Source organism: Lissotriton helveticus, chromosome 4_1 (genome assembly GCF_964261635.1).
Source record: "Lissotriton helveticus chromosome 4_1, aLisHel1.1, whole genome shotgun sequence".
Taxonomy (NCBI): Eukaryota; Metazoa; Chordata; class Amphibia; order Caudata; family Salamandridae; genus Lissotriton; species Lissotriton helveticus.
In genome coordinates this window covers 1,761,927,184-1,761,954,979 of record NC_136063.1, presented here as the reverse complement: position 1 = coordinate 1,761,954,979, position 27,796 = coordinate 1,761,927,184, and positions in this window count along the sequence as shown.

Sequence of the window (27,796 nt, the reverse complement as noted above, 5' to 3'; positions counted from 1 at the left end):
CTAAAAAGAACTGGTTTTTTTTGTCTTTGTTGTTTTATGTTTTTTTTGTCGTTTTTTCAACATTTGTTTTTTGAAACCCCCCCCAGTAAAATGGAACTTTAGTAACAAAATAACTGTGGACCTGGAAGAAAAAAGTAAAAAAGAAAATATATTCTTTTGGGCAACGGTGCTGCTCCTGCCTCTTGACTATGAGGTCCACAGGTTGCTCTCCATAGCATAGCAACTGATTGCAAAATTTGCAGTGGAACGTTATGTTCGCAAACTGGGGAACAATAATAGGGGTAGGACCACTTCCAGGAAGTGGTGGTGGTGCACTTGAGGTGCTAGCTACTGCAGGTGGTGGATTATCCTGTTGGCTGCGTGTTGCCTCCCTTGCATAATTGACTGGTTGCAAATTCCTTACGTGACGGTCCATACTTGCCGTCCCAAAAGAGTATTCTTTCGTAGGGTCACCTCTTGACAGTGTTACTTCACATATATTGCATGTGACCTTAGCTGCATTCACCTTTTTTTGGCCCTCTGGAAAACTGAAAAATTTCCAAATGAATGCTTTTTTTTCCTTCTTTTGAGGAGGCTCATTTACTAAATCATTTTCATCAGATGAATTCTCAGATGGTGATCGAGGCAGACCAGCCATATTGATGAAAAAGTTCCACTTGTTTTCAGCTACAAATAAATGATCCTGCTCCTCAGAAAGTCCAAGTAGAATGATCAAAATGGGAGGGATCTTTGAACAGTTGGAATAGGAAGTATTATGAACCAGTGAAATGTCTTCTTTTAAAGTCACATGACTGTCCGTACTCTTACGGTGCACTTACGGAGCTCTTACGGTGCGTTTACATACGACATACCGTCGCGATGTGCGTAATTGTTTTGAAAAATAATATACGGTTATTAAAAGTTAAAATAAACTATTTTCTTGATTATCCCAGAAAATGTCTACATTTAAACTTTACAATAAATACATAGATATATTGTTTTAAACATTATAAACGTTTTGTGGGGTACGTGCACGGTGCGTCGTACGAATGCAAATGACGTCACACGGAAGCGCTGATGCGCCGCGTGGTGTCAATACGTATTTGTGACGTGTTATCCCGCCCCAAAAAAATTATGTAGAATTTAATTTTTATATTTTTTTACAAAAAAAATCATTTATTTTTTGGGTATTTGTTTTTGTTTTTAGTTTACATTAAAATATTATAGAAAAAGAAAAAAAGAAAATGTAAATATTTATTGTAAAAATGAAGAAAAAAAGTTTAAAATGAAAGAAATTAAAAAATTCATAAATTTAACAATTATCATTTACAAAACCTTTGAGATTCACTGAAAAAACCATAGGTTTCATCCACGTTATAGTTAGGAATTAGATTTTAAAAAAACCTTAGAAATTCACTGAAAAAACCATAGGTTTCACACACGTTATAGTTAGGAATTAGCATTTTAAAAAACTTGCAAATTCACTGAAAAAACCACAGGTTTCACACATGTTATAGTTAGCTGGACATTTCACTCATTCTCATAGGTTTCAGGGACGTTATAGTTAGAAGTTATCATTTAAAAAACCTTTAAAATTCCTCGACAAAAAGATAGGTTTCAGGGATGTTATAGTTAGCTGGACATTTCACTAGTAAAAAAACAGAGCAATTCGCTCATTATAGTTAGTTGAGCTAATTATAACTCGTGCCCCCACAATGCACTGCTGATTACGTCACATATTACATCATTCATGACATTTTCAGTGGCATCACTGATGACATCACTGATGACATTATCTATGTGACCACAGCCCCAGGGACCACCACCTTCCCAGGGATTTGTTTATAATATGTGGGGTGGCATCTGGCCCCCCCACTCTCCCCCACAGGTCCTGAGACCGCCACCTCACCGAGGACTTAATATTGAAATGTGTGGGGTTCACAACCCCTCATGCAGCCCCGTGGAGCACTACCTCCCCGGGGCATAGATTATGTAAATTGTAAATGCAGTGGTCCGTTGCTGATCCCTGGTCCTGGGCCCCACAACTTCCACAGGGCTTTAAATCTGATGGATTGGGCCCCCCTCATGGAGCCCTCCATGGCCCTGGGGACTGCCACCCTCAGGGACGGCTCCGGTAATGTCCTGTGGTACCCACACCTGGAACATTGCAGTTTGCTGTGGCAGGACGGGAGCACTGCTGCTGCCCTGTCATAGCAAACTTCTGCTTTGCTTCATGGAAGCAAGAGCAGGACGATTGCTTTTGCTTCCATGTAGTGAAGCAGGATTGTTTTTGAGCAAAGGGAGGCGGAGCTTCCGGGCCGGAGGCGGAGCTTCTGGGCTGGACGCAAAGCTTCCGGCTGGGAGTCGGAGCTTGCGGCCCAGAGGTAGAGATTTCAGCCATGGCTAAAATCCCCACCTCTGAGCCGGAAGCTCCGCCTCTGGCCCGGAAGCTCTGCCCCCAAGCCAGAAGCTCCGCCTCCGGGCCGGAATTTCTGGCCCGAGTTTGGACTTAGAGTTAGTAGTCTTAAATCAATTCTGTGAATACCGAAAGTAGTAAGTTTATTCTGTGAATCCCGAAAGTAGTAAGTTGACTCTGTGAATCGCGAAAGTAGTAAGTGCATTCTGTGTATACCAAATAGTAGTAAGTTTAGGATTTAGTCTTAAGTTCATTTTGTGAATCGGGCCCACTGAGTTTGGGGAGGGGTGTGGAAGATTATTGGCATGGAAAACTAGGGGAGACCTAGTCAGGAATTCAATAACATAGATAACTTTGGAGAGGTCAGATGAAAGTTGCACTGATGATAATGACATCGGGAACGCTGTTACCGACTTCTTCCAAAACTTATACAAGAAAGAGATTTCCTTACCAAATGAAAAGTTAACTAATTGGCTTTTAGGTGATCCGCTTCCAAAACTCTTGTTGGACAAGGAATCTCTGCTCAATAACCCCATTATATCTGAAGAGGTATCTACAGCAATAAGAAACTTGAAGAATGGGAAAGCACCCAGACCTGATGGGATTCCCAGTGAACTCTATAAGGTCTTAGCGGAGGAAATCACTCATTTACTAACCTCTTTACTTAACACTGTCTACATAAATAATGAAGACGTTCCAGAATCTTGGAACGCAACCACAATAACTCTAATATTAAAACCTCATAAGAATGCTAAAAATTGCTAGTCCTATCACCCAATATCTTTACTCAACAATGACTACAAAATATTCACGAGTATATTGGCAAAAAGGTTAGATAAAGTATTGGGAGATTTAATAGGAATTTTGCAAAAAGGGTTTATGGAAAACAGACAGTTAAGTGATCTTACACACGACCTCTTCCCTTAGCCATCCTGACTGTTGATGCCGCTAAGGCATTAGACAGGGTTAGCTGACCCTTTCCTTATAATGTTATAGGGAGAAACTTTGTTAATGCTATAAAAAACATTTATACAAGCCCTTTTGAAAGGATTTCAATTAACGGTTCACTTACTCCGCAATTCGGAATAGGTAGAGGTACACAGCAGGGTTGTCCCCTATCCCCTTTGCTGTTTAACCTATACATCGAGCCCTTAGCAAGGAGGATTAGGAAGGAACAGCTGATCCAACCCTTTCAACATCTAGGTTGGGTTAAGAAAGAGGTGCTCTACGCTGAGGACCTAATAATATACACACAAACCCCTACAGAATCATTTGCAGTTGTAATGGACTTACTGAAAGATTTTGGTAAGATAGCTGGGTACCAGGTAAATGAAGAAAAAACTGAGGTAATGACCTGGAATACACAACTTGACCCCACTCTTAAGAAAAATGTTAAGAAAGAGATCAGATACCTAGGAGTTCAGGTAGTTAAATCTTTGGAAGAAATGGCGCAGGTAAACTTTTTGAAACTTATGAAAGAAACTTAAAGGTTGCTGCAAACCTGGTCTACCTTACCATTATAAATTATCAGCTTGGTGAACCTGATAAAAATGATGATTTTGCCAAAGTTTACATTTATATTCAATGCTTTACCATTATACTTTGAGCCAAAATGGTTTGAAAAACTGCAAGGTGACCTGACAAGCTTTATATGGGCTAATAAGAGCCCAATAATTGGTTGGAAAAAACTCTGCAAAAAAAAAGACAGATGGAGGGCTTACCCTACCTGACTTTTTGTTGTATTGATGGACTTTCCAGTTAAAAAACTTTAGGGCTACTTCAACCTTGTTTTGGAGCACTAGTTAGGTATATTGCAGAACAGGGCAACCATTTTTTGTTTGGTTATGGACATCCCACATTTTTAAAGAAAATATATTTGAAGGTTTTGAGCACGGCATGTAGACGTTGGATTAAGGTTTATAGAATACTGAAGTTGCCCTACTATAGTCAACTAGCCCCGATTTGGAAATCACCCAGGACTCCTTTAAGTTTACAAGATTCCTTATATGTACCACTTATGGATGCTGAAAATGAAAAATGGGGCCAACTAATAGATGGGCAGAATCACATCTTGTGGGACTGCTTGTGAGGCAAAACTAACAATCTACTGTCTAGATTTAAATACTTGCAACTAACAAGCTGGGCTCATAGTCAACCATCTCTAGGAGCCTTGAACGAATGGGAAACAGTTTTATAAGGTAAACTTGTACAGAAAAAAAATAAAATGCCAAATGGTACTGGATGCTAGTCCAAGAGGGAGACTCTAATATGATGTAACTGGAGGAAACACGAAAAGAGGCCCTTCCAGATGCTGACTTAACAACTTTGTGGCAAGTATCAATGAACACACTTCGCTTGTTTGTCAAATATGCTCCTTTAAGGAAGAACCAATTATTTACTTTGCACAGGGTCTACTGGTCCCCAAGGAAGCTGTCCAGAATAGGAGGGGAAATAAGATACTGCCCGAAATGTGGACTCCAAAAGGCAGACAATGTGCATTAGTTGTGGCAGTGTCCTGGTGTAAACGCTTATTGGCTAGATGTGGGTAAGACACTAACAGTTATACTGAAAAAGAACATAGAGGAATGTTTATCTTTAATTATTTTTGGTATTCTGGATAATCATTGTTTTAACGGGAAGAACAAGAAATTGTTTTAGCAGCTGTTATTTTTATTATTATTATTGCATGCAGGGTGATCTGTATGAACTGCATTTCTAGTCTTGTGTAGCATGGTTAAAGACAGCTAGACGATTTGGCAGGTTAGACTCTATAAATGCTTCTGTGAAGAGAGCTAGTTTATGAGACCCTCTTCTTAGTCATGATCTAAATTCAGGTAGACAATGGAGGATTAAAACGGTCCAAGGATTAAGACTTCCTAATGCAATTGGAGGTATGCGGAGGGAAACCTCAACACCTCAAGAAAAAGGTTGAAAGTAGGTGTATCGGGGCAAAGGAACACCCTGCAGATATTGCATGTATATTCTGTTCCAGAAACCCAGTACGCACCATAACAAATACCTTTTGTATTGTCGCATAGGAGGACTAATACAACAAAATGGCTCAGGAGGGGCGGGCCAAGCAGCCCCTCTCTATTTTTAATCATAAATCGCAAGACCCATGGGGATGGGGTCCCCCGGGCTGACATCAGGTAATGGATCGGGGGCATTCCTTTGCAGCTCCCAGCACTGCCCCCAGTGTAACGTTGTAGTGGATTCACGGATCCACCTCAAATAAATAATTTAATAGTATATAATTCAGAACATAATGTTGCATTTGTGAACTTTTTTAAAGAGTTAGTGAGATAAAAGTTAACAATCACATTAAACTTGATAGTTAGTAATAATAGGGAAAAACCTAAAAGTTAAACTTGAAAAGTGTATTGTTTGTAGTACATTGAATTTGTGCTTTTGTTTTGTGAATTCACGATGGGTTCGCATATCCTGAATATTTGAAAAGAGTATGTATGTTAAAAAAAATAAGATTCACTGTTGGGTAATAGGGTGGCTCACTAAAGAACCCTTGTTTTAATTATAGCTATGTTGGAGCAACATGTATGTTCTGATGCACAGCTTAAGGTTGTTGAGAAACACTCTGTTCCCTTCATCTGTGAAGTGAACTCCACCACTTCTGTATATTCTCTAATTTTCTAAAAATCGCTATTTGAGAATCGCAAAACCTAAGTTTCATACATATGGCCCATGGTGAGATTTACAATAGAGACATGTAATGGGTTGTGCTTTATATTTGGCTGGGCCCAACACTCTGAGTTGTCACTGAATAGTGAGGCTGCAGCACAAAAGTGAGGTTTAAGACATGTTGTCAGAGGGATCACTGATTAGACTACTTCGTATGAGTCAGTGGAAAGGTACACTTGAAGTATGCCGCATGAATGTAGGTATTTCCTCGAAATGGGAAGTGCAGTCTGGGAAGTATAGGGTACTTCATGGTCTTGTGACTGAGGTATGTTTCTACTTGCTCTTATATTCTCACACATGTTATGCGTCTGAAGATGCTAGACGTACAAAACACAGGTATACATCTATTTGTATGTTTCTTTTACATATGATGCCACTAGCAAAAGTTACAGACACATGCATGTATGCTTTCAGGAATATGGTGAGAGTTACAACAGACACATGCAAAGGGTTGCTGCTTTATATGCGGCTAGGCCCCACACTACCAGTAGTCACTAAATAGTGTAGCTACAGCACTAAAGTGAGGTTTAAGACATGTTGGCAGAGGGATTACTGATTAGACTACTTTGTATGAGTCTGTGGAAAGGCCGCATTAATGTAGGTGTGTCCTTGAAATGGGAAGTGCAGTCTGTCAATTTTAGGGTACTTCGTAGTCTTGTGACGGAGGTATGTTCCAATTTGCTCATATAGTCTCACACGTGTTATGCGTCTGAAGATGCTAGTTGTACAAAACACAGGTATACATCTATTTGCATGTTTCTTTTATATATAATGCCACTCGTAAAAGCTACCGACACATCCATGCATGCTTTCAGGAATATGGTGAAAGTTACAACAGACACATGCAAAGGGTTGCTGCTTTATATTTGGCTAGGCCCAGCACTCTCAGTAGTTGATGAATAGTGAAGGTGCAGCAGACAATAGAAGTTTAAAAGATGTTGGCAGAGGAATTAATGATTAGGATACTTCATATGTTTCTTTCATATATAATTCTACTAGTAACAGGCATAGACACATGCATACATGCTTTCAGGAATATGGTGAGAGTTACAGCAGAGATATGTGAATGGTTGCTGCTTCATATTTGGCTAGGTCAAACACTGAGTAGTTACTGAATAGTGAAGCTGCAGCACAAAAGAGAGTCTGTAGAATGGTACACTTGAAGTACGCCACATAAATGCAGTTGTCTCCTTGAAATTGGAAGTGCAGTCTGTAAAGTTTAGGAGACTTCATGGTCTTGTGATTGAGGTATGTTTCTACTTGCTTATATATTCTCAGACTAGTTATGAGTCTGAAGATACTAGATATATAAAACACAAGTATACATCTACTTGCATGTTTCTTTTATACATAATGCCACTAGCAAATGGTACAGACACATGCATGCATGCTTTAAGGAATATGGTGAAAGTTACAACAGACACATGTAAAGGGTTGCTTTTTTATATTTGGCTAGGCCCAACACTCTCAGTAGTTGCTGAATAGTGAAGGTGTGGCCGAAGAATTAAGTTTAAAAGTTGTTGGCAGAGGGATTAGTGATTTGGCTACTGCGCATGTTTCTTTTATATATGATTCCTCTAGTAAAAGGCAAAGAAACATGTATACATGCTTTCCGGAATATGGTGAGACATGTAAAGGTTTTCTGCTTTATATTTGGCTAGGCCCAACACTCTGAGTAGTCTCTGAATAGTGAAGCTGCAGCACAAAAGTGAGGTTTAAGACATGTTGGCAGAGGAATTACTGATTAGACTACTTCATTTGAGACTGTGGAAAGGTACACTTGAAGTATTCCACATATATTTTGGTGTCTCCCTTGAAATGGGAAGTGCAGTCTGTCAAGTATAGGGAACTTCATGGTCTTGTGATTGAGGTATGTTTCTACTTGCACTTATATTCTCACACGTGTTTTGCGTCTAAAGATGCTAGACTTATAAAACACAGGTATAAATCTACTTGTATGTTTCTTTTATATATGATGCCACTAGCAAAATGTACAGACACATGCATGAATGCTTTTGAAAATAAGTTAGAGTTACAACAGACACTTGCGAAGAGCTGCTGCTTTATATTCGGCTAGGCACCACACTCCCATTAGTCACTGAATGGTGGAGCTGCAGCATAAAAGTGATGTTTAAGACATGTTGGCAGAGGGGTTGCTTATTAGGCTACTTCATATGAGTCTGTAGAAATGTGCACTTGAAGTACGCCACATAAAATTAGGTGTCTACTTGAAATGGGAAGTGCAGTCTGTCAAGTTTGGGGGACTTCATGGTCTTATGATTGAGGTATGTTTCTACTTGCTCATATATTCTCACACATGTTGTACGTCTGAAGTTGCTAGACGTATAAAACACAGGTACACATCTACTTGTATGTTTCTTCTATATATGATGCCACTAGCAAAAGGTACAGACTCATGCATGCATGTTTTCAGGAATATAGTAACAGCTACAATAGACTTATCCGAAGGGTTGCTGTTTTCACAAACGTGAGGTTTAAGACATGTTGTCAGAGGGATCACTGATTAGACTACTTCGTATGAGTCAGTGGAAAGGTACACTTGAAGTATGCCGCATGAATGTAGGTGTCTCCTTAAAATGGGAAGTGCAGTCTGTCAAGTTTAGGGGACTTAATGGTCTTGTGACTGAGGTATGTTTCTACTTGCTCATATATTCTCACAAGTGTTGTATGTCTGAAGATGCTAGATATGTAAAACACAGGTATACATCTATGTGTATGTTTCTTTTATATATAATGCCACTAGCAAAAGTTACAGACACATGCATGTATGCTTTCAGGAATGAATATGGTGAAAGTTACAACAGACACATGCAAAGGGTTGCTGGTTTATATTTGGCTAGGCCCAACACTCTCAGTAGTTGCTGAATAGTGAAGCTGCAGCAGAAAAGTAAGTTTTAAGTCGTGTTGGCAGAAGTATTAGTGATTAGGCTACTTTGTATGTGTCTGTGGAAAGGTACATTTGAAGTATGCCTCATAAATGTAGGCATCTCCTTGAAATGGGAAGTGCAGTCTGACAAGTTTAAAGGACTTCATGGTTTTGTGATTGTGGTTTGTCACTACTTGCGTTCTGCATTCCGTCCATCAATTGTGTCTTTTGCTTTCTCGCCGTAAGTGCTCCGCGTATGCCCAGACATGGGTCCCGGGCTCACTGTGCCCCTGGAATCAAGCTATTCTAGCTGATGAGGGGTGAAATTCCAAAACCGGTTCTAGGATGCTTGTTTACGGTCCAGGGAGGACCTGGCTTAGAAGTTCTGGCTGGAATGTTCCCATGAGGCACAGAGTCAAGACTGCTTTGCATATGGCCAGCTCTAAACCGGGGTGGCATGGTAAGCAAAAGAATGATGGATTTAACCCAGATCGTTTGACTGGGTATGAATGATTTGATTTGTTCAGCATTCCGTCCATCAATTGGGTGTCTTTTGCTTTCTCACATGTGTTATCCATCTGAAGATGCTAGATGTACAAAACAAAGGCATACATCCACTTGTATGTTTCTTTTATATATGATTCCACTAGCAAAAGGCACAAACACATGCATGCATGCATGCTGTGAGAAACAATAGTAAGACTTAGAACAGTGACATGGGAAGGGTTGCTGTCTTAAATGTGGCTAGGCCCAAGATTCTGAGCAGTTGTTAAAAACTGAAGCTGCAAGAGAAAAGTGAGATTTAAGACATTTTGGCAAAATGATTAGTGATTAAGCTAACTGCTATGAGTCCGTGGAAACGGACACTTGAAATACATAGCCTACATTTAGATGTCTCCTTGAAAGGGGAAGTGCAGTATGTCAAGTTCAAGGGACGTCACGGTCTTGTGCATGATGGGTGTGTCCACTTTTATATCTATTGTCTGATGTGTTATGCATCCGAAGATTGTAGCTTCAAAACCTGGTCTGATTGGCTACTGGTAGACAAATCTATTAGTACTGCTCTATCGTACGGTCGCAGAGCTTGTGATGTCTTCTGAATTAAGGTATTTTGGAGACTCCCACATAGCTTATTCAATACCCAGATGCCATGTTTTCTAAGCAGAAAGAAATACATACACTTTTTTTACACAAATGTAAACAGCATTCCCCTTGAAACACAGGTCTTCTACTATATCACTGTTATAAGGCCCACCATATTTCCCAAGGCATACATATATAAGTCTGTGCATTTTGGATACCAGTGTTTCACAGCATATGGTCTCTAAATTTGTGTAAAAAAAGTCTATGTATTCCTCTCAGCTCGTAAAACATGGCACCTGAGTATTGAACAGGCTATGTGAGAGGCTCAATAACACCTACGCACAGAAGACACCAGAGGCTGTGCGACCGAATGATAGAGCAGAACTGAGAGATTTGTCCATTAGTAGATAAACCAACCTAGTTTTCAAGCTACTGTTTTCTGATGAATAACACATGAAACAATAGATGTAGAAGTAGACACATACCTCACTCACAAGAGCACATAGAGTTATACATTTGACAGACTACATTTCTCATTTCAAGAAGACATGGCCTACGTCAAGTGTACATTTCCACAAACTCATAGCAAGTAGCCTAATTTCTAATTGTTTTGTCAACATGTCATATATCTCACTTTTCTGTTGAAGCTTCAGTTTTTACCAACTGCTGAGAATCTTGGGACTAGCCTGTAGTGTAGTTCCTATTTCCCTAATCGGTTCTGCGCATTTGGATAACATACACTATAGGCTTGGTGTATGACTGGGTAAGTATGCCCCTATCGCGTTTGCTATACTTTTTACTGTGTACCATCTAGCGCACAAGCCACTAGAAACTTCTTGAAGACAAGAAGGGAATAGCTTCTGGCAACCACATAACATGAAACCCTTATCCCTCAGGATTGTGGAAACAATATACTACTTTTCACTCAGTCAATCATCTCAGACAAGTACAAAGAAGAAACAGTTGGGTGTGTTTTCAATAAAATGTATTGCACAGTCTTTCTTCTAGTACCGGTTATATGTGCTGTGACAACTGCTGGTCAGTAGCAGAGAAATATGGTCAGCAGTGCAGTAAATGAAAATGCATTGTATAGTTTCACCATTTTGCAATAGTAATGAACACATACATGAATACAGAATGCATAAGATAAAGCCTATACTCCTACGATGCCTAACTAGATGCACCTAGCATGTGTGTAGGTCTTAGAGAGCCAAGAATCCCCCTGGAATTAGCTCCAACCCCATTACCTTAGTGGGACTTCGTCCTGATCTCGAGCTGGACACCCCAGGGGGTGGATGGACCTCTGCCAGCTGGAGCCTCGGCATGAAGCGGTTGCAGCTTCTCAGGTCAGAGTGTTGGCATGGAAGACTTGGTCCCCTCTGCCTAATCCACAGAGGTAAGGTATATTTATACCCTAGGTGCTTGACCACTTGACGTGGGTTAGCCACTGTTGGACATGGAGATGACGTATGTAGGCTGGACCGTCTTCTGCTAAGGAGGAGGTGTGAAATGCAGTGTAGAATCTAGGAATCAATGAACATGTCAGTGAAACCCTCCTTCTGCACCCAGAGCACATGTCAGATAAGGGACAGCCTGTGTTGCTTGTTATTGTGAAGGGAGGGCAACTAATGTAGGTGAAAGGGCCTTTAGTAGGTAAAAGGGCCTGCCTGTCTTAGTGGCACGAAGGATTTGCGCCTATGAAATTACAATATGGTGCGCACCAATATTAGGGCCTCAATTTAATATATAACATGCCAAATTTAGAACAGCAATCTGAACCATGTTACTATTTAAAGGTATGTGTTCTTGTGACAGGTTTGCTATTATGTAAAGTACAATATTCTAAATATTAGTATTCAGCGCACAATTTGCCCAACATATGTACAAATGTTAAATGATGTGATTAAACAAGAAAGTACTTTTGCCATGGAAATAGACAGAGAAAGTTCTCAAGATAGTCAAACTTCTCGACCACTCAGTCAAGATCCACTGGAACAACCAATTATTGAAAATGAAGCAGCAATAGCCATGAATGAGGAACAAACTGCAATGCAATAAGTACAACAGGATATTATTCAGTTGGAAAAGTTGGAAAAACAACTAAATATTGAACAGAAAATAAATATATCTACAGGTCAAACAACAGATACATCATGGGTTGCTGCACGAAAAAAAAGAATGCAAATGCACATCATTTAAACCTATTCTAATGTATATCAGTGGTCAAGCTGGAACATGAAAACATTTCATAGTTAAAGTTTTGACCAGTTATCTACACAAAACTACTGAATCACATCTATCTTGAGTTGTAACATCTCCAACTGGATTAGCAACACACAACGTTAAAGGGATTACTTTACACCAATTACTTATGCTACCAGTTGAACATGAAAATACATTGAAATATCAACAGCTATCTGGAGAAGAATGATATGAAGTTTCGAAAGTACTAAAGAAAATTAAACTTCTAACCAGTGATGAGGTGAGCATGGTCTCAAACTTAATGATTGCCTTTGTACATTTAAGAATGCAACAGATTCTAAAAACAGATTATGATGTTCTGTTTGGAGGAAAACATATAATTGTATTCAACGAGCTACTACAACATACTCCTGTAAAAGGGCAACCAGTTTTTAAAACACTTGTCCAAGAAGACACTAGGAAATCTTTAGGAAGTTTTGGGATTGTGAATATTTGGTTACATTTTGAATATGAAGAACTTATTAAGAATATTCGACTAGCAAGTATTGAAGATTATGGAAATTTTCTTAAAGATATAAGATTTGATGTTTTGATAAAACTTGGTATACAAGCTGTACAAAGTCGGCTACTACGGAACTTGTCTACAACCGAAAACACAGCATCTGAAAAAATGTAGAAAATAATTGGAGAAAAGAGGTCTATAGTTTGCCTAATGCCAACACTGCATGAGTGTTTTACAGTCAATCAAGATCTTTTGAAAATGGAAAAACAACCAATACTGAAAATGGAGGCTATTGAGAACATGGAACACCAAGGAGTGACTATTCTTCTCTCAAAGAAATTACAAGCAAAAGTGTCGGGTAATTTTACAGTGTAATTTGAATGTAGAAGAAGGTTTAATAAATGGAGCAATTGGAAACATTGTTGATTTTTAAAATTTTGAGAACAGAGATGGAATTGAATTTTTGAAGACTAAATGTGGCACTACCCCTGCACTCATGCAATGACACAGGCAATACCCATACACCCCTACAATCATACAGGCTCTACCCATGTACTCTTCCAAACACCAAGGCACTACCCATGCACTCAAACAATCACCCAGGCACTACCCATGCACTCAGGTACCACCCCTGAAATCATGCAATCACCCAAGCACTACCTGTGCAGTCCGGCAATCATCCAGGTACTACCCTGAACTCATGCAATCACCCAGGCACTACATATGCACTCCTCCAGGTACCCAGGCACTACTCATGCACTCTTCCAATAAGCAAGGCACTATCCATGCATTCCTTCAATCACCCAGGCACCATCCCTGCACTCATGCAATCACCCAGGTACTACCCATGGAATCCTCCAATAACCCAGGCACCATCCCTGCATGCATGAAATCACCCAGCCACTCCTTCAATCACTCAAGTACTACCCATGTACTCCTCCAGTCACTCACGTACTACCCCTTCCCTCCTCCAATCACCAAGGCACTACCCATGCACTCCTTAAATCACTCAGTTACTACTGTTGCACTGATTTATTCACCCATATACTACTCATGCACTCATCCTTGCACTTAGGCAATACTGTTGCACTCAAAAAATCTCCCAGACATTGTCCATGCATTCCTCCAATCACTGAGGCACTACCCCTGCACTCATGCAATAACCCATGCACTACCCATGCATTCATTCATTAACTCAGGCACTACTGATGTTCTCATCCATTCACCCACGCACTACTCATGCACTCCTCTATGCACTCAGGCACTACCTGTGCACTCATCCATTCCCTCAAACACTATCCATACACTCAACTATGCATACAGGTACTACTCATGCACTGCTACAATCAGCCACTACCCCTGCACTCATGCAATCAGGCAAGCACTACCCATGCACACATCCATTCACTCAGGAACTACCCATACACTCCTCCTATCACCTGGGAACTAAGCATGTACTGATGCAATCACTCAAGAACTACTGTTACACTCGTCCATTTACGCAGGCAGTATCCATGAACTCATCTATGCACTCAGACACTACACATGTACTCCTCCAATCACCCAGGCACTACCCCTGCACTCATGCAATCACCCAGGCACTACCCAAGTACTCATACAATCACTTTGGCACTGCCCATGCACTCATCCATGCACTCAGGCACTACCCCTGCACTCATGCAATAACTCAGGAAGTACACATGCACTCCTTTAATCACCCAGGCACTAACCATGCACTCATACAATCACCCAGGCACTACCCATGCACTCATGCATCCACTGAGGCACTACCCCTGCACTCATGCAATCACCCTATTACTATCCATGCAGTCCTCTAATCATGCAGGCACTACCCCTGTACTCATGCAATCGCCCGGGTACTATCTATGTACTCCTCCAATCACCCAGGCACTACCCATGCACTCCTTCATGTACCCAGACACTAACCTTTTACTCCTCCTATCACACAGGCACTACCCATGCACTCATGCAATTACTCAGGTACTACCCATGTACTCATCCAATCACCCAGGCACTACCCATGTACGGCTCATATCACCCAGACACTACCTATGCACTCAGACAATCAATCAGGCACTACCCATACACTCAGGTCCTACCCTTGCACTCAAGCAATCACTCAGGCTGTACACATGTACTCCTCTAATCAGCCAGGCACTACCCATGCACTCATACAATCACCCAGGCACTACCCATGCACTCATCCATGCACTTAGGCACTACCACTGCACTCATGCAATTACCAAAGCAATAGCCATGTGGTATTACAATCATGCAGGTACTACCCCTGCAGTCATGCAATCAACCAGATACTACCCATGCACTCCTTCAATTACCCAGGCATTACCCATGCACTCCTCCATGCACCCAGGTACTACCCATGAACTCCTCCAATCACCCAGGCCCTACCCATGCACTCACGCAATTACTCAGGCACTACCCATGTACTCATCCATGCACTCAGGCACTATCCCTGCCCTCATGAAATCACTCAGGCAGTACAGATGCACTCCTCCAATCACCCAGACACTACACATTCATTCATCCATGCACTCAGGCACTACCCCTGCACTCATGCAATCACCAGTACCCATGCACTTCTCCGATCACCCAGACACTACCCCTGCAGTCATGCAATCACCCACGCATTACCCATGCACTCCTTCATTTATTACACTTGCTCCAATTCATATAACACATAGAAGTTTGCCTATTTTCAACCAAAGCATGCGGACAAGGACTGTGCTGGTGAGGGTCCCAGGCCCCGGGGAGGGCGTCGACTGCAGACCGGCGACGAAGGACCTGGCGTGGCCCCCGTGGGCTGCGCGTTGAGTGGCAGCTGCGGAGCAGGGACACCCAGAGATGATCCTCTGCTATTCGGCGGTCGAGTCTGGCCGTGCACGGTGGCGCGTAAAGCGGGACGCTTGGTTGGAGGCTCATCGGGCGGTTCCTGAGGTGTAAATTTGACGGTGGGCACTGTGTAGAATCTTCGGGGGTCAGGTTGCTGCCCGGACAGAGGTGTGAGGCGCGCACGGACCACTGGCGATGAAGGTGATACAGCTAAGTGGGTGACAGCAGCTGCTCCTTGGAGGGGACCAGGGCCTGGGGCCAGCAAGTATGACGCGGGGAGGTGGTGGGGCGCTCCCCCGAAACAAGGTCCCATTGACAAGTTTACAGGCCCCAGTGGCAGTGCGGGGGCGACTTGCGGACAACAGGAGGCCGGGCCGGACAATGCCACTCTTATGGCGGCCATAACGCAATCCTGTGATATGCTGGATGTAAAAATAGGGGCCGTGGGTTCCGTGTGACTCTGCTGCACCAAGATTTGAGAAACTCTATGTCCCGCTTCACAGAGGCTAAAACGCGCTTGTCCGGAGTGGAAGACGATGTGGAGGCCCTAAAATGCAAGGTGGCTACCATGGAGTCGGTCCAGAAGGGCCTGGCCCTCTGCGTGGAAGATGCAGAGGGATGCGGAAGCGGAGCAACATACGCCTGGTGGGCCTGCCTGAGGGCTGCGAGAAGGGCAACATGGAGGGCTTCTTGACGGAGTGACTGGAGGGTTGGCTCCCCGAGGGGTCGCTTACCCGTTGCTTTATGATTGAGCGGGCACATCGGGCCCGCGTCCAGAAACCGCCGGAGGGTGCACGGCCACGACCAGTGATCGCTAAACTTCTTAACTACCATGACCGGGACACCATCCTGAAAATAGCCAGAGAAAAGGAGCCGTTGCTCTTCAAGAATCAACGAATCATGATCTTCCCTGATTATACCCATATCGTGCAGCAACAGCGGCAATCCTTCACAGCGGCCAAGGCCCACCTGCGCGAGTTGAAACTCCCCTAGGCCTTGCTGTATCCGGTCGCAGGCCACTCGGGGGGCTCTGCGGAAATCTAACTGGAGGTCTAGGTCTCGACAGCGCACGACATCCGGAAGTGCGTCCGAGGGGGGGGGAGGAGCCCCTGACAGCCAGGTCGACGGATCCTGAGTTGGCACATCGCTGGTAGGGGGGAAAATACCCGGCGGCGACTCTACAGCCCTATCGATGTAATGACGGACTTATATCCTGTCTACTTGCACAGACTGGTATTGTAATGAGGATGGGTGGCTCTGTTGGGGCTGATCCTCATGCCATGGGAGGTACTGGTGGGCACACGGGAGCGGTGAGTGGGGAACATTATGGGTGGGCAACACCCCGATGAGTAAGGGGGGAGTAGTGATTGCGGGAGGGGAGTTTGGGTTGTTTCTTGGGGATCCATTGGTGTGGTCGACCTCGGGTCCCGCGTTTGGGGACTGGGGCTGCCCATGCCGCGACAGGTACTTCAGCGTTTTTTTGAGGTATGGGGGTGGGTGTTTGGGGGGAGAGGGGGTGGAGGGGGAGTTGGGGGGAGTGTTTTGTTTTCTCTGCACAATGATAAGAAGGTCTCAACAGTTGGTGTGTACACGTCCGTTATGCCTGTCACTTGGGCCCTTGATTGGTATGCTCTTCGATGGCGGTTGAAGGTCCTGGACAGATGACTGCCAGGGCGTCCATACGGCTTCTCAGCTGGAATGTAAGGGAATGCTAGACAAAATAAAGAGGGGTGCGGTCCTGCGGTTTGGGAAAAGGGAAAGAGCGGATGTCCTACTACTGCAGGAAATGCACTTGCTGGGCAACAAAATACTCAGTCTGCAGCTCTACAGGTATCAACAGGTTTATCATGCTGGGTTTGCGAGGGGGTCCCGGGGGGTGGCTATATTGGTGCACCGCAGGTTGTCCAATGTCCACTCGACACAGTGGGTCGATCCGCAAGGCCGCTATGTGTTTATCAAAGGGATGATTGGGGAGGAACCCCTGGTGTTTGGGAGTGTGTATGCCCCACTCCCTCTACAGTGGTCGCTGGTGGAAAGGCTGTGTGCGGTGTGGGCTGAAATTCTGGAGGTGATGGCAGTGTTTGGGGGCGACTGGCCTGATGGATCATTGTAGACCCGGGGGTGGACAGGTAGCGGATACGCCCACTAAACTTGGGGATATGGTTTGGGGGATGGGCTGGGTGGACACGTGGCGATACCTACATACAAATAGTCGGGCATATACATATGTCTCGGCGGTGCATAAGTCGTTTTCTAGACTCGACTATATATTCGTGCCCCGGGCAGCTGTTGGAAGAGTGGACTCAGCGTCTATATTACCGCGGGGGCTTTCGGACCACTCTCCAGTCGCTGTAGACCTTTTGCTAGACAAAGGGTGGCAGCCTTTTAGATGGCGCCTTTCCACGTGGCATCTGCAGCAGGAAGATTACAGGCAGCACATGGGGGAGGCCATAGCTCACTACCGGGAAGATAATGTTGGATCGGTGGCAGATGTCGTCACACTTTGGGAGGCTCTGAAGCCCACACTTCGTAGGGTGGACATCGCCTGGTGCGCGACGGCTCGTAGGAAGCGTAGGGAGGACTTAGAGACGGCAGCGGCGCATGTAGAGGATTTAGAGGGACGCTGCAGTGGAGCTAGGGAGGGAAGGGAGGTGGGGCAGCTACTATTAGCACAGCAGTCTTACGCGTCCTTACTACTTGATGAGGCTAGGCAGGTGTGGCTTGCGACGCGGAGCAGTATATATCAATGGGGTGACAAACCGGGCACAATGCTTCATAGGCTTTGCCAAAATACGTTTCATGTGCAAACATTGCGGAAGGAGCTAGTGGACATCTTTGCACACTACTATGCGGCTCAGTATGCCCAGAATGAGTGCATCCCTGCGGAAGTGGTAGATAAGTTTATCGCGGATATTCCGCCGCGCGCAGTTTCGGAGGAGGTGCGGGATCGCCTCGAACTTCCCTTGTCGGCGGAGGAGCTGGGCACCGCCCTCGGGGAGCTTAAAACCGGAAAAGCCTCCGGGCCTAATGGGTTCCCGAGTGAATTCTTTAAGAAATACCACCTTCAATTAGGTACACATTATAGGGCAGCGTTAGAGGCGGCTAGGGAGCAGGGCCGCCTACCGGCAGACTGCAGAATTGCTGGAATAGTGGTGTTTCACAAACCTGGCAGGCCCCCAGACAGGCATGAATCCTATCGACCCATTTCTCTTCTAAATGTCGAAGCCAATATACTAGCCAAGGAGCTCGCAAACCGCCTCCTTCCCCACATAGCAGAGTTGATCCATCCGGATCAGGCTGGATTTATGCCCCGTAGGGCGACGAGACACAATATTAGACGTGCACATGTTGCGGTGGAGGCGATTAGGGGCATTGGGGAGCAGGCAGCGCTCCTGTTAGCGGATATAGACAGCGCTTTTGACTCCTTGAGTTGGGTCTACCTGTTTGCACTCCTCCCTTGTCTTAACTTTGGGCCCCGCTTTATGTCATATCTGAGATTGTTATACACAGACCTGATGGCCTCGGTGAGGGTGGCAGGGGCCACGTCTACTGCATTCCCTATCGGACGAGGTACTCGACAGGGGTCCCCCTCTTGCCGTATTTGTTTGCCCTTGCTATGGAGCCACTGGTGGCGTGGATTCGCATAGACGCACAGTTGCGAGGTATTGAATGGACAACAGGACCGTCGGATAGAATCGCGTTAAACGTGGATGATGTCCTGTTTTTCCTTATTAATCTGAATAGGTCGGGCCGAGGGTCTTGCAAATATTCGGCGAAGCGTCGGGGCTCTACCTGAACCCGCGTAAATCCACTCTGTGGGTGCTGGGAGACCGCAGAGGACTCGGAAATTGGGCATCCGCGTTACAGGTGGCGCCGGGGGGCCTCAAGTACTTGGGAGTGTTTTTAACAGACTCATCCACGTTCTCTTGGAAGCGCAACATAGTGCCAGTATGGGACCGGGTTCGGACAGAGATAAAAACGTGGTCCCGTATGCCACTTACTTTATACGGCCGGTCAGCTAAAAATTGTACTCTGATTTAATTTGTATGTGATAATTTTTGTATTTTAGCTGTTGAACCCACATTTTATTCTCACCGCTCTACTTACACCTCAAGCCCTGATCCATACTAAGAGGAATCTCCACTGACGTGCTCTCAGAAACGGTACCGCCATCTTGGATGGATACCAGGGCAGCGCTATAGTTGTTCGTCGACCCCTACTCCCCTTTCACACTACAAAGTGTGTATTGGGCCCCGGTGGCGCAGCGGGCGGGCGCAGCGGGCGCGCCTAAGGCAAGCCCGTCCGCGCCCATCCTTGCCAGTCCATCGCCTCTCGCCTGTACCCCTGGTCGGGGTCGGCCTGCCTCCTGTAAGTACGACAGAGAGGAACTTATGAAATTAAACCTGACTGACGTGGTCTGCAGGCAGCTGCCATTCCAGCTAGGCGAGACAAGACTGAATTGCAAGTCTTGTGCTTTCTCGACATGTGCACCCTCTCAGGTGCGCCAGACTATAGTCTCGGGGAAACAGATGCCGTGTACAGTCTTCCAACTAAACGTGCGATCGCTCGCTAAACATCATATGGAAGTTCATACGCTAATCAGTGATGAGTCTCCAGATGTCTTTTTCATCTGTGAAACCTGGTTGTGAGACGATATGCTAGGGATTCTGGGTCTGTCTCTTCCGGAAGGGTTTTAGAAACCACTTAAGCATATGTAAAGACTGTTTTCTCTAATAACAAAAAAGCAGTAATAATCACAATCAGATAATCCTTGTATTTTTGGTGATTCTTTATTTGATTCCTTTTGAAAAAAAACGGTTGTACACAGGATCTACAGCTGACGCGTTTCGTCCTCAAGGGACTTCTTCAGGGCATGAAAAGTCGCTAACGATGACGCCCCTGGGTCCTCTCACGTAGTTAAAGGAAGCGTGTATTTATCCAAATGGTTATATTGTGGACCAGTGGCAACCCGTTAGTCGGGCACCTGTCAGTTTGTGAGATTCTGTCCAGACAAATCACTTGGTCTGTGTCGACTAAAACCGAATCACACCCAAAATAATGGTTTAAAGAAAACGTATATTCGTGGCCACTCTCGGATATCTGGATAGTGGTCCACTACCAATTGAGAAACCAGGGTAAAGGGATGGTCGGGAACTCCATATGTCCTCTATTAGATTCTTCTATTAGGCTGCTAGCTTCTTCTTATCGGCGGACAGTATAGAATTTCAATTTTGCCAAGATACTCTTGAAAAGTAACCTACAGCATCCCCTGGTTCCTTCAGTGGCTCAATAAAGCAGCATGCAGAGCGATTAAGACTCTTAACAGGGACTCTAGGGGATGTGGTATAGCAGTTATACATAAAGCACAGTATCCTTGCTCCTTTGTGGCAGAGAACATATGTGGTAGTGAATGTGCCCTTTTCAGGCTTGAAATAAGCCCTCGTTTTACATTTTCTGGGCTCTATATCTACCGACCTCGGGGTCCTGCGTCCAATTTTAGTGAAGCTTTGTCAGAGTTGGTTAGCTCATCAGTGGTGAGATCCGCTAACTTTTCTATTCTGGGAGGCTTGAATCTCCATTTTGATCAGACCCTGGATCCCGCTATTTGTAATTTGTTGGCAGATTTAGCAGCCTTTCAGCTTGATCTATTAGTACATGATGCCACCCACTCAGCAGGACATATATTGGACCCTATTTTTTCTAACATCCCAGTAGTACATATACCCCAGCCTGTGCCAATGGGATGGAAATATCATTACCTGATTAAAGCCAGCCTGAAGATAGCTGAACCTTTTAGGATTGACAGGACGAGTTTGGTTCTCACGAAGCCTTGGCACAAACTTAAACTAAAGGATTTTCATGCTTTCCTGGGAGAGTTTCCCTTGGGGGACTTGGTTGATCCTGAGGTGGCATACACCTCCTTCTGTGACTGGATTGGGGGGGGCTTGATGCTTTTATCCCTGCTAAATGGCTGAGGGGGCGTGGGTTGGTCTCCAGTCCATGGTACAGTGAGGCTCTGAGAGCCCTGAGAAAGGACTGCAAAAGAGCCGAACGGATATGGAGAAGAAATTATAAGGATGGCGATAAAGTTACTTATTTGGCTAAACTAAAACACTATCATAAAATGATCTGTTCTACAAGTGCTAAGTTTTATGCCGAAGAAATTAAGGCTAGCCCCAACCCTACGAAATGTATTTTTAAGATTGTCCAGGAGCTGAAGAGCATCAGAGCCTCTGGATCTTATATAAAATCGGCACAACAATGCGAAGAATTGCTTCTTTTTTTGTGAATAAAGTGCAAACAATTTACAGAACATTTTCGCAACATTCTTCAGTTCGGAGTCCTGTCAGTGTTAGAGATGGGGTCTCTACTTTGACAGTTATACCAGAGATCTCCTGTGAAGAACTTGCTAAACTCTGTAGGAAGGTCAAATCAGGATATCTGTCAGACCCCATGAGGCCGGCGCAATTCATGGAGTCACTGGCGTTTTTTCAGCAGCTATTTGGCTATATACTCAACCTATCCTTTGCCACGGCCAGAGTCCCTATGGCCTGGAAACAGGCCTGGGTTTCCCCTATCATTAAGAAGCCCACACTGGATCCATTTATACCAGACAGTTTCAGGCCGATTTCTTTGCTTCCGTGGGCAGCTAAGCTCGCGGAGGCACATGTGAACAAGGTGCTATCTCAGTACATAAGCCTCAATGATACCTGGATTCATCGCAAAACGGTTTTAGACCGGGGCACAGTACCGAGTCCGCCCTACTAGCCACCACTGAGCATTTACGAACGATTCTTGACGCCGGTCAGAGTGCAGCGCTTATTCTATTAGATCTTAGCGCTGCCTTTGATACGGTGTCCCATGACATCTTCCTGTATCGCTTGGAGGCAATAGGGATCATGGGCCGGGCCTTGGATGGTTTCGAGCATTCCTTATGGACAGATCCTTCCGGGTGTCGGCACCGCCGTTCCTATCTCAAGCCCATTCCATCGGCCAGGGGGTTCCGCAGGGCTCTGCGTTGAACCCGTCTTTGTTCAATCTTTACGTGCAACCTCTTGCGGTAGTGGCAAAAGATTGGGGCCTAATGCTGGTATCGTATGCTGACGATACTCAGCTGGTCATCACCTTAGCTGAAGGGCCTTCTATATCAGCCACTAGGTTCAGAGATGGGATGGCAGCAGTTGCTCAGTGGATGGCTGACAATTGTTTGCAGCTGAATGCTAGCAAAACGGAAGTGATGCTGGTAGGGAAAAAGACCTCCCTCTGAAATGAGCACTGGTGGCCGGCCTTGCTGGGTACCATGCCTACACCAAAACCAGTAGTTAAGAACTTGGGAGTGTGGATGGATGCGGCTCTCAATTTTCAGACCCACACGAAGAAGGTGGCTGCGACCTGTGTGGGTCTGTTGAGAGGTCTCCACCCCATCCTGAAGTTCCTTAATGCGCCAGTTCGGCAGTCATTGTCCAGGCTACGATTTTATCGCGCCTGGACTATGCGAGCGTGCTGCTCCTGGGCGCAAATAAAGCCGAGATCCTACGACTCTAACGAGTCCAAAACTCGGCAGCTTGAGCACTGGTCGGACTTCCCGTAGATGCTCTGCCAGAGCCACAATCAGAGGCTTACACTGGCTTCCGATAGGCGCACGGATCCAGTTTAAAGCACTCTGTATGACGTTTAAAATCTTGAAATGTAAAAGTCATGATTTGTTGCGGCCTCTTCTAACCTCGTACATTCCCCAACGAAGCTAGCGCTCATTGGGACAACATCTGGTAATCATACCTAGGATTAAACTGTGCCGTGCGTGGGGTCGTTCATTTCGGCTCCTAGCAGCTAAGTTGTGGAACTCCCTGCCAGTCTCTATTCATGACATAGAGGACACATTAACCTTCCGGAAAGCCATTAAGACCTTCTTCTTTCCATTGTCTTAGGGATTGTGATTTCTTTGGCCAGCTTCTGTTTAATCTGTACAATTAGTTTAACAGCGCCCGGACGCCTCTTCGCTGGCGCAGCTGTGCGCTTAACAAAATGATACCATAACACATAACATAAGATGGTTGCCCTCCCACGCTTGCTGTACCAATTGCAGAATCACCCTTACCCGATTTCACCACAGTGGTTCCGGCAGGTTAATTCGGTGCTGGGACATTTCCTTTGGGTGAGGGGTGCAGTACGGGTAGCGGTACGCACCTGCTTTCTATCAACGTACTGCAGGGGATTGGCAATGTCCGATATTCTGTCATACTATCAGGCGTCTCATCTTCTGATCTAGAATGAATGGTGGTATGGGGATAGGGGGGACCCGGCGTATGCTCTTGAGAGATATCTTATGGAGCCAGATACTCTGCACACAATTTTATACTCGGCGCGACTGCGGAAGAGATTGCCTAAGGCCGCCCAGGTAGTCTTCCAGATATGGAGGCAGGTGCTATGTCGCATGGGATGGTGGGGTACGCTAACTGAGGAGACCCCTTTATAGCAGAATGGGCGGCTACCGGCACTGGCGTCATTGCAGGGCTTCCGAGGCTAAGACTCAATAGGAATTTCCACATTGGGACAAATTATGACTGGCATGGCCCTCAAATCGTTTCAGGAGCTTAGTGAGGAGTTTAGCATGCCCCGAACCCAGTTCTTTAAATATTTGCAGTTTCGGCACGCCATTGCGCCTAGCTTAGAGTGACTTGACTCATTACCCGAATTCAGCCCGCTAGAAGCAAAGGTATTTATAGGCGACTTGGAAGAAAAGAAAATATCCCACATTTACCAGACCCTGGTTACGCACTGTTCCTCCTCCCTTCATAAATTGCGGGAATCCTGGGAAAGGGATGTGGGAGAGTTGGAAGAGGATGATTGGCGGGAAACCCTGGCAGCCCCAAGAGGTGCAGCTATTGCGATGCGCCTAAGACTCATCCAATTCAAATACCTACGTAGAGCCTATTACACTAGAGAGAGACTGTGGCGGGCTGGTCTGATTGAGTCTCCAGATTGTCTGAGATGTGGTCGAGAGGTGGGCACCTTTCTTCACACGGTATGGAACTGCAGTGCCTTGGCTGGGTTCTGGAAAGGGGTATGGGACTGCTTGTCGGAGGTGTTGAGTTGGGACCGTCCTCGTACTCCACAATTAGGCCTCCTGCATGTATTGGAAGGAGTGGGAGGTAATTTATATAAAAGGCATCTGTTGTTGTTGGGCCTTACCGTTGCCAAGAGAGATGTGGCTCAGACCTGGAAAGACTCCTGGGCTCCTCCGGTTGTGGTGTGGAAGAAGGGATTTGATTTCTGCATGGGGCTGGAGCATCCTATTTTTGAGGCCAGGGGCTGCCCCATGAAACATTATAAAATATGGAAGAGATGGGCAGATTGCAGGGGTCTGTGGTTAGAGCCACAGATGGAACAAGAAGAATGCACGGGCATGGTGTGAAGGGGCCACAGGTGCGGCAAAGTGTACATTGTGCTTTTCATGTGATTTTTTTCCTGAACGAGACAAAATTATGCAGGGGGTTAGGGTGGGATCCGAGCGGGGAGAGTTGGCAGTGGAGGGGGTGGGGGGCGGGGTTCATGTTCTATCTTCATAAAATGTGTGGATTGCCTTTCATTTGCTGATGTCTACTTGTTGGCAGTATTCTCCGGAGTGCGGAGTGCTGCGCCTTGTGTGTGATCTGTCAATAAAATCTGTTTAAAAAAAAAAAACTCATTGCAAAAACAAACAAAAAAAATAACAACAGTGGTGTTTTCTTGCAGCAACCACAACAGCATCCACAGATTGCTCTCCACTACAAAAGCACATCAACTCTCAATTTTTCATCGCAGAGAAGAACATCGTTTGTGAGATCCAATCAGGTTTCTGGCCACAGTATAGTACGGAATCGGCCGTGCTCTTGGCCTTGAAGACACTACGTAGGGTTGCTGATGAAAGAAAATCAGGGGCTCCCCTCATGCTAGATTTCAGTGCAGCTTTTGATACAGTCTTACATACTGTGTTACTGGATCGATTGTGGACACAGGGTATTAGGGGTAGAGCCTTTGATTGGATAGCAGACTTCCTTTATAAGCGCTCGTTTCAAGTCATCCAGAAGCCATACACCGCGGACATTATCCCTTTGCACAGGGGAGTGCCACAGGTGTCTGTACGGAGCTCTACTCTTTTCAATCTTTACCTGCGCCCATTTGTGACTGTTATCCAGAGTCATGGGATGGAGATGGTGTCATATGCGGCTGACACTCAGCTTATAATTACACTAGCTATTAATGATGAGAGGACTGCAACCAATTTTAAACTATGCCTCGCTGACCTAGCGACATGGATGCAGGCCAGCCGCCTGATATTGAATGCAGAGAAAACAGAGGTACTGGTGGTGAGGAAACAGCCCTCCATCTGGTCCTCGGTATGGTGGCCGGTTGATCTGGGCCGCACCCTGAGCCCAAAACCCAAAGTGAAAAATATAGGCATTCTTTTCAATGCTCAGCTATCTTTTGATAGTCAGATCAGGTCCACAGTGGACATATGCTTTGGGGTACTGAGACTGATAAAGAATCTCCTGAGGCTAATATGGGCTGAAGCACAAAAAAAACTAGTGCAGGCTTTGCTGATGTCTCGGCTAGACTACTCCAATGTGCTCTATCTGGGTACATCTATAGGCATGCTAGCCATGCTGGAGAGTACAAAATGCTGTAGCCCGGATGCTTCGGAGACTACCAAAATGGTCTTTTATTAGCCACTGTCTGGCCGAACTTCACTGGCTCCCAGTTTAACACAGAATCGCGTACAAAGCCCTGTGCTTCACGCATTGGATAATGAATCCGAGGGTCCCAGCTATCTCTTCCCCTGATCAAGGCTCACACTCCCTCCAGAACACTCAGACCAGGAGATGCAGTCCTGGCAGTGATCCCTAGAGTATGCCGTGCAAGACTAGGGGGCTGCTCCTTTGGGCTGCGTGCAGCAAATCTCTAGAATTCAATTCCAATTAACCTAAAAGTGGACAGTCTGAGGCAAGTTTTCGGAAGAACCTGAAGACCCGGCTTTTTAGACGGAGTTAGAAGTTCACTTGCATCAGACTAGCCAGAGCCTGATTTATATACTCAGCGCGGGGACACTCACTTCGAGTAACCATGCGCTTAATAAATCAAAAATTCATTCATTCATTCAATGAACCTTCTTGCAGGTAATGCACTGCTGCTCAAGTGCAGCAAACTCAGGGATTATTTGTGCTCTTTGTGCTTGGCCCTTTGACCTGATCATCTTACTAATTGTGTTTCTATAACTCCTGACAATGCTTCTCTCACACAAGATGACGTGGATGCATTGTTTGCAGGTGCTTCATTATAGATGACATTCACACAGAATAGTCACTAGCCCATGCTTTCAGTAAGACACGTTTAATCACTATCTTATACAGTAAGTCATGCACATACTTAATCATCCATTCAGACACTCATGCACCCACTCATTTTTCAATACAACTTGGCATACATACATATATATATATATATATATTCACTGAAAAAAAACATAGGTTTCACACCAGTTATAGTTAGCTAAACCTTTTACTCATACAAAATCATTGAAATTCCCACGTTATAGTTAGTTGGACTCACTATAACTCGCGCGCCCGCAATCCACTGGTGATGATGTCACATATTAAATCATTCATGACATGGTCAGTAACATCACTGATGACATCACCGATGACATCTCAAATGACATCACTGATGACATCTCAAATGACATCACTGATGACATCACTGATGCCATCATCCAGTGACTGTGTGTTTTTGTAAAGTTTAAATATATTTTACATATTGAAGAATGAGTGGATGTATAAGTCTCTGGATGAAGGATTTAGTAGATGCGTGACTGACTGTATGAGTGAGTGATTAAATGTGTCTTACTAAATGCATGGGTTATTGACTAAACTGTCAGAATGTGTGCATCAGTATGTCTGTTGTTGTGTAAGGTGCTGCATGTGTTGATCAGTGAGTGGCTATATGAGTTGTTGATTGGTTGCCCAAGTATTTGTATGTGAGGCTGTGTGTGTGTGGGGGTGGCTAGGAGGTGTGTGACTCTGTGCATACATGTGTGAGCAGTTGATTCACTTGGTGTATGAGTTCAAGGGTGCATGTGAAAACAACTGTATAGGCGGTGGACTGTGTGCATGGGTGTGTTGGT